Consider the following 14,630-nt stretch of genomic DNA (forward strand, 5'->3'; position numbering starts at 1 on the left):
ATCAAGAAGATACAGATCCAAATGCCGGACCGTAAAGACATTATGACAAGAAGATAAGCTCATCAAGCAAAATCTACAAAGTTAGGAAGAAAAGAATCACGATGATACAGATCCAAATCCCTGACATTAGAGACATTGTGACAAGAAGACTAGCTCATCAAGCAAATTCTACAAAGTTCATTTCTTCTCAGAAAGACGACAATAACTCGTTGAAAAACTCGATAGGGAACAAGATGTTCAAATATGCATATAGATTCAGTGCGCTGTTAAAAAACAGACTCAAAACCATAACATTCATGCAAGTAGAACTACAACTGAAGTTGTCTTTAGAAATAACTCGAGATATAATGCATTCACTAGGAACGTTTCAAGATCGGAGTTTGGTTTGAGAGACAAGTATATAAGATGTAGTAGCTATGGAGCCCCATACAGAGATTCACCATGTTTGCTGCGATGCGAAACACCCAAAGATATTGTATTCCAAGAGGATAAACAGTAAAGAAGCATAATCTCAGACGGAAATCAAAAGTTGAAACAAGCTAAATCATTACGTGTGAATGGAACCATGCGAAGAAGATTGAGAAAGAGTAAAAAAGGGGGGGCAAACGAATGGTTCATGCAGATGCAGATTAATGTACATAGATCTAGCACACTATGGACTCAGGTAGTAGCCTGCAAAAGAATGAGTAGAAATTATTTCTTCTTCGTATTCTTCTAGATCTATGTGAATCTGTAAACAACACAGTATGTTCTAGTGGCAGAAGTTGAGGCACCTATTGTAAAAAACAAATTGCTTGCCTGATCTGGAGAGACGGAGGAAAAAGAGAAGAAGAAGAAGAAGAAATGAAGAAAAGGAGAAAACTTACCTGGAGCGACGGAGCTCATTATTTGAGAGAGAGGAAGAGGAGAAAACTTACCTGAAAGGGACGGAGGAAAGAGGGAAAATGGAAGAGAGTCTTATCTAAGAAGGAACCTGAGAAGGAAGAGAAGAGAAAGAACATAGCGTTTCTGAAGAGAGGGACGGAGGAAGAAGGAAGAAGGGAAAGGAAGCGAGGCCTTACCTGAGTGAAGGTGAGAGAGAGAGAGAGAAGAAGAAGAAGAAGAAGAGATATGGAAGGAATGGACAGAAAGAGAGGGGTGGGGTATTACCTGAGACTGAAGAAGCTGAAGCTGAAGCTATGGCGGAGGCGGAAAGAGGAGGAGATCTCTGCTGCGTCGTTCAGTTCAGATCAGATCTGATCAGAGCAGAGGAGCGCAGAGCAGATCAGATCTGAAGATGTAGATCTGAAGAAGAAAGAGGATGAGAGAGGGAGAGGGTTTACAAACACACAGAGATTTATATGCATTTTTTTGAGTGTATGTACGTATATACGTATGTAAGTACGTACATACGTATATGTATCCACACACACGCACACATCTACATACAATAAATAAAAAGTATTTATTTCTTTATTTGTTTATTTACATAGTTGCCTCGTTTTTATTTTTCTTATTTATTTATTTATTTATTTATTTTCGTGTGTGGTGTGTGGTAATGGTATTGGTATGTATATTTATGTACAGTATGTAATGTATATATGTATGCATGCATGTATGTATGTATGTATGTATGTATGAGATGGAGATGGTTATATATATGTACATACATACATATATAGTAGGTATGAGGCCCCATGTATATATATGTATGTACATACAATACATATATAGGTATGGGCCCCGCATGTATGTATGTATGTATGTATGTATGTATGTATGTATGTATGAGATGGAGATGGAGATGGAGATGGAGATGGTTATGTATACATATATATGTACATACATACATATATTCTAGGTATGGGCCCCACAGGTATGTATGTATGTATGTATGAGATGGAGATGTAGATGTAGATGGTTATGTATGTACATACATCCATATATTATAGGTATATGTGTAACTCAAACTCCCATTCCAATGATGTCATTATGTGTAACTCTACAAATGTCTAGAGAGATAATCAGAGAACGAATAGCCTCCCTCCTCATCACCAATTGTGGGCCACCTCCCTTCAACATGTATGTGATGGTTGTTGATGGCTCCCCACATATCTCTCTCTCATTGGGCAGGCCGTTTTGGTTTTAAGGTTTACGATGGAACTCGCCAAAACATGTCACAAATCAATTTTGGTCGGTTAAGGCATACATTGGGTTGGTGGCCACAAGGAGGGCTATTGGGTTATTTCAAGTAATACAACTATATATCTATCTCTCTATTTGTTTGTCTATCCTTGTCTACAACACAAAGATAAGATGCAACTCCCTTGAGTGGGATGCATCAAACAAACTAGCTCATACACTCTGGTATAAATACGAAAAAAGTAGTAGATTAAAACAACAATCCTCTATGTATTATGTGCCAATAATCCCCATTTTGGTGCATGCTATGAACAACAACCCAATCACTTCATAATGCTCAACTCATCACATGTTCAAGCTACCTCTTGTACATTTCCTTGTCTACCCATTTATGTCATCTTCGTCCGCTCTTTTTCTCTTTGCATCAGTGGCCTTATTTACTTGACCCAAGCAAGATTCCATTGATTGTGATGTGATCGATGCACATTAGGATGGGTGCTTTTACACATTCACATTAGAATCATATAGAAAGTGGTATTGAGTGCAAGAGGCGAGGTTAGCCCTAACTACGAGTGATATTTAGAATTAACCATTTGACAGATATTTATATTCCTATGTATCAAGGACCAAAGCCAAGAACATTATTGAATAAAAAAAGGAATATTGCTAGAATTTGGACAAAGATTGTGTGTATAATCTCAAACATTGTTTGGATGACGTAAGAAGTGATACTCAACCAACAAAATTGCAATTTCAAATCATTTGGGGCAAAGGTATACATAGTTTATGAACGGCTTTTTGATAAGATGGATTGGTTTTACTCTATATCAAAATATTTATTTAAGCCAATAGATAGAAGAACTTAAAAAAGTGGGAGGTAGATATTATGTATGTTTACTATATAGAGTAAATTCTTGTGCATCATTAGGGTTATTTCTCAGTGAGGTACACCAAAATAGTATTGTTTCTATGCCAATAAATAAGAAAAAAGGAATATTAACAAAAGACAATATTACAAGACCATCAAGACCATCATTGAATTGGTTCAATAATGAAAATATGTCCTATACATAGAATGAGCCATACGTGCATTCGCATTCAAGTATGGTAAATATCATTCTTTTCGTATTCATTATTTACTATAAGGTGAAACTTTTTTATGATAAAAAGGTTAGAAAAAAGTTCTAAAATGTCAAAAAAAAAAAACATAAGTATGTTTTCCTAACGTATGCATTTGTTTGCAAATGTATGAAAACGAATGTTTGAGCAAAAGAATGTGAATATTATGTTCTATGTCCTATATATAGTTGTATTCAACTCATACATGGTCACCACCTAGAATAGATATAAGAGCATAAGATTCAAAACTTACGTATGGAACACATGATGGATACTCATGTAGGAATGGAGATCCATAAAAACATGTCTTGATTTGACTACAGGTCAAGAAAGTATCAAACCTTCAATAATTTGAACTTATCACATGGCTTCTATTCTTCACATTGCATCGTAACAACCATACATCGTCCCCAAGTTGGAGCTTAGGGTTCTCTAGTGTAGAGTTTAGACAATCTCAATTTATAACTAGTTTGTGCTAGGCTCGGGCATTGCGTAAACAATGGGAAAACTCAACTTCAATCCTTGGGGATCAAGCTAGATGATTTTGCACAATAGGATTTGTAGAGACTTCATGGTGCTTCAACATTGTCCAACAACAATAATGACCTATAATTGTGAAGAATGGAGCATATACATACTTGATGGAAGAGTGCACTAAACTATTGTTAGAAAATTTCACAAAATATAAAAAACGACCCTATCATTTATTGTCAATTGATGAAGCAACGAAGATATGGCTTCTAGGTATGATATGTGTATTCGATCCGATCGTCAAATTGTGGATGATAATTATAAGAGAGCTTACAAAAGATAATAAGCAACTTGAACAATGCTTCCAATACTATGAGATGAAATATGGCATGCAATTGTTACTATCGTCATTTCGGAATGCATGATTGTGGAATACTTATTGCATAATCGAATTGATTGTCTCTTAAATACTCGTACTCGTCGAGCATAGAATGCAATGTGTCATCTCAATTAGTCAATCAATTATTGTAAGAATTAGTACATCAAAATCATTTCAAGATGGGAAGCATCTCAATTATTTAATCAATTATTGTGAGAATGTTATCGAAATCATTTTCAGATGGAAGATTGGTAATAAAATCTTAGAAATTTAATTTCCATGGACTTTTAAATTGACAATGGTTGCAACAACCCATTTAGACAATGTCGTAACATTTTGGATCGACAACATACATTTCAAGTGTGAATATAATCTTTGACAAAATTATGAAGTTGAGGCTACCAACATTTCTATGTAGCCAACCCCAAAATTGTAGAGACTCTAAAGTGTTCAAGTACTAGTGTGTCATGGCAAAATACCTGGAATCAACAATAACCTTTAGAAATGTACAAAAGAGTTAGCCATCATGCCAACTAAAATAACACAATCTTTACAAGAATTCTCAACATTAAGGCAAGATGCATGATTTGGAACAATATGAACCATCTTTCTTTGCGACAAAGGAGATGGGTGCACCCACTAGGCTTGTAGAATGCTAGATAAATACATTCACCAAGTTCTTCTAGATGGGTGCACCCATTGTCCTTGAGCTAAGACAGTGACAATTAAGATGTTGCAAGTTTATAGGAAAACCATAAAGTTGATGATGTTGAGAATCAAACTCAACTTTCTATGTGTTGGAACACATTCTAGGTTACTGAAGTGTGTGAACACCCCACCTTCTTGTATAGTAACTAGTGTGTTATAGAAGTTAATGTTCTATGACACAAACTCTTTAAGTAGTTAAGACACGACCTCTTTTCCAAGAGGCAATACTAGTGAGAGAACTTAGAGAGAAGGTGACTACATAAGCACCTTCTCCTTCTCTTTGTAACTGTTGGTCATTCTTGTCTCCTTGTTAATACAGTTTTCTGTTATTTTGTAATCTTGAGCTCTCTCTCTCTCTCTCTCTCTCTCTCTCTACACATATACACACAATTCTTCCGCTGCACAAAATCCATCTGATTCTTTACATGGTATCAGAGCGTGTGGTAGCTTGATCCAAGTCCATTGCCTTTACAGAAAGAACCGGTTGATCACTATAGCAACAATATGTACAGTTCGTATCAAAGAGATGAAGAAGAAGAAGAAGTTCGACAATGAACAGACAGATGGGAAGCGTTATTCCCGCCGAGAAGCTTGATTGAAACAACTTTGCATCTTGGGAGTACAAGATGCACCAATACCTTGACGGCCAAGGCTATTGGAGTTATGTCGAAGGAGCAAACGAAAATCAACTGAACCCAACACATGTCGACTACCCAGCTTGGGAGCAAACGGCGAGTCGTGTGTTGCACTGCCTTACATCATGCGTCCATGATCACATGCTCGGCTACATCCGAGAGGCCAAAACACTGAAGGAGGCGTGAGGGAACCTCAAGAAGTTTTCGCGGCCAACACGACCACAAGAAAGCTTCAACTCCATCAAGAGTTGAATAGTATACAACAGAGGGACATGTCAATTGGTAGCTACACCTTGAAGATCAAGGAGATTTGTGATGCCCTCGGGTTGATCAATGTTAGCATTGATGACGATGAAATGGTGCAGATTTGTCTTGGAGGCTTAGCACCTCAGTTTGGAGCCATTCGGTCGGTGGTCCTCGCGAGGGGGAATCCTCCCTCCTCCTTCGATCTCCAATAGATCCTGTTGGTTGAGGAGAATCATGTTCGAACAAGACGCTATCGCGAAGATTCACGCGTGCGTGTGCTACTCGAGCGACCACCGGGGTCTTGGACTGGGGAGGATGTTTGCAGAATTATCGAAGAGATGACGATCAATGTAAGATTAGATGAAATTTGTTCGCTTGAGAAGAAGAAAGAGAAGTAGAAAAATATGAAGAAGATAAAGACAAATATAATTATATTGATGATAATGGTGTTGGTGATATCACATATTGAGCCCCCCTTACACAAGCCCAACTAGAGGCTTTTATAGGTCTTTCCATGCTTGTGACATGCACAAAACCATGGGCTAAAACCATGGTTTTGCGCACACGGTTTTGCTTATGTCATGCACAAACCATGGGTTTAGAACCATGGTTTTGTGCACATGGTTTTCTAATGGTTGTTTCATCTATAATTCATATATAAAAAGTAAATACATAAAATCTACACTATATGATAATTTCCTAGTGGTAAGGCAATTATCTTGTATCTTAGAGGTGCAAGGTTCAAACCTTGCTTGCACCCCTTTGTATGAACTCAAGTGCCACTAGGCCTTAGGAGGCTTATTTGCTAAGTGTATGTGCAATGTTGCACATCCTTGGTTTATTTGTCTCACTCGGTTTCATACCGTAGCCAAAAATCGTCAAGACAACGCAATGTGCAAGAAGGACAAATGCTCTATTCAAACTTTGATCTAGAGGAAGAGGACAAGGTCGTGGAAGAAGAGGCTGATTCATCCAAGGCCAACACAATCAAGAGCAACCTTGAGAACATAACTTCTATTACCAACACGACGTTTCAAACACGTGAGGTGGAGCGTCCGGAAGAAGGGGGATCAATCAGGCCGATGAACTCAAGTGCCACTAGGCCTTAGGAGGCTTATTTGCTAAGTGTATGTGCAATGTTGCACATCCTTGGTTTATTTGTCTCACTCGGTTTCATACCGTAGCCAAAAATCGTCAAGACAACGCAATGTGCAAGAAGGACAAATGCTCTATTCAAACTTTGATCTAGAGGAAGAGGACAAGGTCGTGGAAGAAGAGGCTGATTCATCCAAGGCCAACACAATCAAGAGCAACCTTGAGAACATAACTTCTATTACCAACACGACGTTTCAAACACGTGAGGTGGAGCGTCCGGAAGAAGGGGGATCAATCAGGCCGGACATGTTACGACACACCAACCGTAGACTATGACAAAGCACAAATGACAAGGTTGGCTGCGATCAATAAGGTTACGATCGTGGAACTCGACATGATGAGGCTAGAAACTCAAGAAGTTGGGATCGATGAGATGAGGAACTTAAGACGCTAGGAACAATACCAGAGCATAAAGACAGAGATGTAAATCAAGGAGAGAAGATGGGGCTAAACAAGATTACTAGATTGATGTGTCAATGACTGGCGTTGAATCCCTTGAAAGGGGGACCAATGAGATTACAAGTATTTATACATGTTTGTGGGTGGTACATGTAGTTCCATACATAGACCTATTTTCGTGCAAAAGCTTCTGGAGGTTATCATGTTTGTGACATTATCCTCCCCTTTACGACCGCCTTTTCGAAAGCATGGTGTAGCGGTGAGCTAAAAGAGAAAACCGAAGTAGGTTGAGGACTGAGTGACCATGAGCAGTCCTCATCGAAGACTGGAACACCAATAGACGTGAGCGACCATGTACGATCCTCATCAAGAACTAGAACACCAATGGACATGAGCGACCATGTATGATGCCTTCTAGAAATTCAAGAACGAAGTAAAAAAGGAAACCAATTGTCATGTATGATGTCTTCAATTGGACGGCGGCAAAGAGTACTTCTCCGAGGCCTTTACCGCATACCTTCAACAAGAAGGAATCTGGTGGGAGTTTACTTGTTGACACGCACCTTAGCAGAACGGAGTAGCCAAAGGAAAGAATCGACACATGCTGGAGGTGGCAAGGGCAATGAGGAACGAGAAACATCTGCCAAAATCATATTGGGCTGAAGTGGCAAATACAACCGTCTATCTTATGAATCGTTGCACAACATCAGGAGTGCACGAAGTTACCCCCTGCAAAAAGTTCTATGGGAAGAAACCGGTGTCGCGGTATTCTGCGGGTACATGTAGGACTTTAGGCGGGACTATGGGGGCCTCAGACCAAAGAGCTTAAGAAGAAGAAGAGGAATAAGATAGGCGGAGGGTGCGTAAGATGTTAGGTATCGAGATGCACAGGGCACAACCGGCTCGTCTAGGATTGGAGTAAAACGCTAGATGATCACCAAAAGAAAAACGGATACCAACAATAGATTAGAAGATAGAGAAATTACAACCGGCTCAGCCAAGAGCCAAGCCACGGGCTTAGCGAGCAACACATGCACTCCAATCACCGAAATACAATGTGGAGCCTCTGTCGGGAGCACACGGGCTTCCTACGCGAGCAGAGGCGTCCGACCTAAGAGAACACAAATAGAGAATACGGGCGCTCGATTCCTAGTTCGACAACACTTCGTTCCCCCTAAACGTGAGCCCCATGCTCAACCCTCTACTCCTCCTTTTATAGGCCAAAGCGGGAAAGAGCTGTCACACCATGTAATTAATCTCTGCCGTCTCGGACAGAGATTCGCCTAGATTTATTCCCTTATTTAAATTGTCCTATTAAATTTTTATACATCGCGTCAACCTAGCCTAGCCCTATGTTATTTACAAGTACACAATTTATTTTCGTGCGCATCCGTGCACGTGCCCGTTCACGCCTCTCCGGTCCCCTTTCTCCTTGTGGCCGGAATTCCCCACGACACCGGATCTATACCATGTCAAGATATTCGGTTCAATTGCATATATACATATACATATTCCCGACAAGAAACAATAGAAGCTCGATCCCATGTCGGAGAAATGTATACTCGTAGGGTACTCACTCGCGCAAAAAGGGTATAAGTGCTTCTACCCTTCCACTAAAAAGGTACAAGTGAGTAGGGATGTAGTATTCGACGAGTCGGCATCCTAGTATACAGTCGAATCAGCCCCATCCGACACAATTGAAACCGAGTTCGACACAGATGCAGAGGAGGATAATCGACCGAGACCCACATAAGAGGAAAGTCCAACCTCAACCAGGTTGAGTGGACCACAAGAGCCTCCAAGCGACCAAACCACGTTGCGACCAAGTTCGAAGACAAATACCAAAGGTAAGGCCAAAATGCTCGAGTATGAAGACTCAGATGGAAATGAATCAACTCACTTACACGACAATGAGTATAGTGGACTGGATGTGCCCACCATGAGGGCACCAAGAGCACCACGTCGCTCCACCCGAGAAAATAACATAGTCAGGCGATTCGGCTACAACAACTACATGGCATATCATTATGCATTCATGATGAAGGTGGTGACAGTCTGAGTACCAGAAACCTTTTCCGAAGCCGCGAAGGACCCTAGATGGGTCGAAGCGATGAATAAACAGATGTAAGCACTTTCCAAGAACGAGACATGGGATCTCGTCCTTTCTTCACACCACCAGAAGTCTAATGTTGATGGATCTTAAAAGTGAAGCACAACGCCGACAACACTGTCAATTGGTACAAGGCCCGGTTTGTGGCGAAGGGCTACGCATAGACACACGGTGTCGACTACGAAGAGACCTTTTGCCCTGGTGGCAAAGATGACTACAATTCGAACCATGATCGCGCTTGCAGCAACAAAAGGATGGCACCTCCACCAAATGGAAGTGAAGAACGCCTTCCTCCAAGGCGAACTAGAAGAGGAGGTGTACATGATACAACCGCCTGGATTTGGGTCAACTACGAATCTGACTATTGTTTGCCGATTCAAAAAGCCTCTCTACAATCTCAAGCAAGCACCAAGAGCACGACATTCGAAGATAACCCAATATCTTCATCAAATCAGTTTTCAAATGTCCAAGTTTCACAACTCTCTGTTCATTTGGAGCGACTCCAGAGGACAAGTATTTTTCATCATTTATGTGGATGACTTGGTCATAGGCGGAGATCTTTAATAGATATTGAGCACATCAAGAAGCTCCTCTCAAGTTAATTCGAAATGAAAGACATGAATAGAAGTAATTCGGATCCCTAATGGCATCATGCTTTCTCAAAGGCACTATATCCTCAATCTTCTTTACAAGTTTGGGATGACACAGTGTAGGCCCATCACTATCCCTCTCGATCGAAATCTAAAGCTAGATGCCGACTCAAGCACAAGAAAGTGTGAGCCGATGCTCTATTGTTAGCTAGTTGGAAGCCTCATCTACCTAACAATTACCTGACCCGACTTAGTTACCCAATCAGCCTCAGCTATTTCATGCAAACTCCGCGAGACATCCATCTCGATTGTGCTAAGCAAGTGCTACGGTATGTGAGTGGAACGATGGGTTTCGGCATCCTCTACAGATTGGACACACTGATTCGACTCACAGGGTATACTGATGCCGACTGGGCCGGTTACAAAGCTAACCGACGATCGACATCCGGATTTGTTTTCTCTCTCGGCAATGACGCCATATCATGGAGAAGTAAGAAACAGTTGATAGTCGCACTATGGAGCACCGAAGCTGCATGTGAAGTTGTTTGGCTCAAGAGAATATTGAAGGATCTGGGTGTTCCCATCAAGGATTCGATTCTCCTGTATTGCGACAACATGAGCAACCTCCACTTGGCCCGAAACCCAGTTTTCCACGCTCGGACCAAGCACATCGAAGTGCACTATCACTTCATCCGAGAGCATGTTCTAGCAAGGGATGTTGACCTTCATCACATCAACATGAACCTATAGATGAACGACATCTTCACCAAGGCCATGGGAGTCGACAAGCTGCAACAATTCACGATGAACCTGGGTCTTTCCACCATCGACTAGTCAAGCTTGAGGGGGAGTAAGGAGCAACAAGAGTGTACTGGCCATTCGAAGTCGAAGCTTACCTGAAGACCAGTCCGAACCAACCATCCGACGACCGAAAGTTGTGTTTGAAGGGGCATGTTGAGAATCAAAATCAACTTCCCATGTGTGAGAACACATTCTAGGTTACGGAAGTGTGTGAACACCCCCACCTTCTTGTATAGTAACTAGTGTGTCATAGAAGTTAATGTTCTATGACACATATTCTTTAAGTAGTTAAGACACAACCTCTTTCCCAAGAGGCGGTACTAGTGAGAGAACTTAGAGAGAAGGTGACTACATAAGCACCTTCTCCGTCTCTTTGTAACTATTGGTCATTCTTGTCTCTTTGTTAATACAATTTTCTAGTTTTCTATAATCTTGAGCTCTCTCTCTCTCCCTCTCTCTCTACACACATACACACAGTTCTTCCGCTACACAGAATCCATCTGATTCTTTACAGATGATCTAGAGAGTACTGACCTTCACCTTGTCAAAGTCATCTCTACATTCTTGAAGCTTGGTCAAAAGTAAGACCTCCAACTTGTATGGATTGGGTGACTAAGTTGATAACTTTGCAACTCCATCTCAAAATACAAACGTTGCATTAGTTGGAGTTGCAAATACAAACATTTCACCGGCGATGATTGCCACTAGTTTATAGCTCTAGGTACCTACGTACATTAAGTAGAAAATAGGAGAGGTTATGTACGTAATCTCATATTCTTGAACTTGGGTAGGGGGGTGATTACCCAATTTATATAAGCCATATTGTATAGTCTTTCTATACAAACCTCTTCTAACTAATGGGAAAGCAACACTTTTTTGGACAATTTTTTTAAAACATACAAACATTTCATACGTTATTCCTTGTTGGCATAATCTTTATAGTGACACACTAAGATTCTCAAAAATAAAAGAAGGATTAAGAAAGGGTATTCTAGCTCAAAATGTCAAGGGAGAAGATTGATTTAAAAAAACGAAAAAAATGAAAGGAATTTGTATTAACAAGGGACAATGTTACAAGAGTGTGTTGAAGACTAATGTTGAATCAAAACTACCACTCATATATATAATAATATTGAACTCGTGAATGGTCACCACGTGCTTCTCACACATGATCGTGATTTGGGTATTACCTATGCTTTCCATTTTGCAATCATGTATGGTTATTATGTGATCACTACAATTCCGTTGGTATCATGCAATGTCATGTTAATGTGGAATGTATAGGATTATATATGAAATGTTTAAAAAAATCATACATGAAATTGTATATGCCAACAACATTGTTACAATATTATTTGCCATCAACGTTATTTGTATGAAATTATATGCCTAACATGTTTAAGCAATTCTTGAACAACACCTATTCTATATTGGACGGTTGCTTAGTGACATCATCCCTAATGAGATGTTAAGGTTGGTTCCATGGTCAATCTGCTTTGTTAAGAGCGAATTTATTGTTTTGAGTAAACAAACATGTAGGAAATTTTGATGGAGTTTCACGTTATACTCTCTTGCCTAACATGTGATTCTTGCTCCGAACATGATAGGGAGTGTGTTCTCAGCCCATATCTGGGTTGTAAAAGGAGATGTCATCGCATATTATCCTTTTGCTTAAAGTTGATGCTTTGGTCTAAAACATCTTGTTTTCGTTTGGCTTTGCACATGCATTGTTTGTTACGGAAGAACGGCTAGATTTGCAATCATTAAATCTTGGTATCTTTTCGTTGGTCATTTCAACTCCCCTAGTTGGTGGTGCCTAGCACAAATTTCCCTTGTCTCACTCCCTACATTTTGTCCATGGTTGTCGCCTTTCCATACTGTGCAAAGTTCAGAGCAATTTTGTCATTGCGTTTATTACATGAAATTTCCCTTCCCCTTTTTTTATATTTAGGCATTTCCCTTTATGTCATTATTTTGAGTTTTTATTATCTCTTGAGCTCTTCACCAACTTGGTTAAACCAATTTGGTGTTCTTCCTTCCTTAAAGTCGATACTCTTGGGTTGTTCTTTGGACCTCTCATGTTTCCACATAGAGTATTTGAGGATGAATACATAGAAAATTTCCTCCCTAATGGGTATGCGTTCACGTGTGCGCGCGCACACACACATTCCATACTTATCCCCTTACACACATCTATGCTTGGGTCCAAATCACATTATTTGACATTTTGAAGTCATTAGATTTGCACATGGTCCCAAGCTTTACTAGAGTCCTCATTTTGTCATTAACTTGTTTAATCAAAACATTATACTTGGTCCTTTTCAAATGTTTTGGTGCACCATACTTTTTTGGGTGACTTTTCAGATATTCAAATGCTTCAAAATTTCTTTGGAGCGCGAACACATTCTTAGGTTATCTAGACTTGGAATAGAAACCTTTCTTAATTGCAATATCATCCTAAAAGAATATGTACATGATCCATCTCTTTCTTTACAAGGAGATGAAATACTTGGTCTTGGGCCTTTCAAATGCTTTTGGCGCTTAAGACTTGGTCCTAAGCCCTTTCACATTTTTAGGTTTCGTAGGATTACTTCTAAAACCCTGACATGTTCTTAGGTGCTCTGTACTTTGTTACGGGCATTTCTTAATCACAATCCTAAGTTCTCTAATATTTATACATTGCCTCAATCTTTTCCCATAGAAACACCAAATGTAGTACTAGACCCTTTTCAACATATGTCAAGTGCTTCTAGACTCTCCTAACTCCCATCAAGTTCTTGATTATGGGTTTCTTTACTCTCAAGCACTTGACTTTGTGTTTTGTTGTGCTTTGATCTTTATTACATCTAAGAATTATAGATTGTGTAATCCATTTATTATACTTGACATCACCTTTTTCACATGGTTTAGGATAATCTCATTAGGTTCTAAACAAGGTAATAATAGATTTCTTTCAAATCAATTGCCCTTTAGTGATCATATACCCACCTCTTTGTGCTAAGGGTGACCAAAGATGAAACTATATGTTCCTTAGGTTATTTTTTACTCTTTTGTTCCTTATTCTCGAAGGGATTCCTTCTCGTTCCCTGGAGTTTCATTTATGGTAATATTGTTTGTTACAAATAAAACTTGTGAAAGTTTATAACTCGCAAATATGCAATCTTAGCATGCCTTAAAGTCATGCTTACATTATGAATTGGTTCATTTTGCCAAGGTTTTCCTACTTCATAAAGATAAGTTTATTTTTTTAAGGCACCTATAATTGAGGTTAGATGTTACTTTTGTTTCTTATGGCCATGCCAATGGATATCCTAAGTTTCAATTATAATTTGATTCAAAGGCCATTGTTGACAAAGGTTATACTGGTTTGAGTTAACCTCCTAGGAATTTAACCTAATCTACATGCCTTTTTTTACTAGGGGGGTTGAGCCTCCTCCATCCCTCGGGACCGACAAGGGGTAGTGCAAGAGTATCAACTCATTGTCCATCGACCACGCCTTTTAGCCTGATCTTAGGCCTTGACTCACTCTCCGTGGACGAACCTTGTGGAGGTTGTAGTTGTTTGAGTCGGCCTCGTAGGAATTAGACCTAATCTATGTGCCTTTCTTTACTCAGGGAGTTGAGTTGGTTGGATTGGACCCCAATTATTGTACAAGGCTATTTATCCCTTCATAGTCTTTGGTGTTTGATGTGGTTTTGAACTTCTCCAAAACTCAACACATATATGCCTACAAGTTAGGTAGCAATGTTGGAACTCACTTTGGTACCAAAGGGTGTCCCTATTTTTTGCTTGATGGTCATATCGAATCTACAATTGGACAAGTATGTCTTATTTTGCTTTGTCAATGAATACAACCCCTTTTGTTCAATGTCCTGAATGAATCCAAGGTCATGTC

This window comes from Azolla caroliniana, unplaced genomic scaffold (assembly GCF_043228905.1).
Source record: "Azolla caroliniana isolate FFs.n. ecotype wild unplaced genomic scaffold, voAzoCaro1.0.p SCAF_6, whole genome shotgun sequence".
NCBI classification, from domain to species: Eukaryota; Viridiplantae; Streptophyta; class Polypodiopsida; order Salviniales; family Salviniaceae; genus Azolla; species Azolla caroliniana.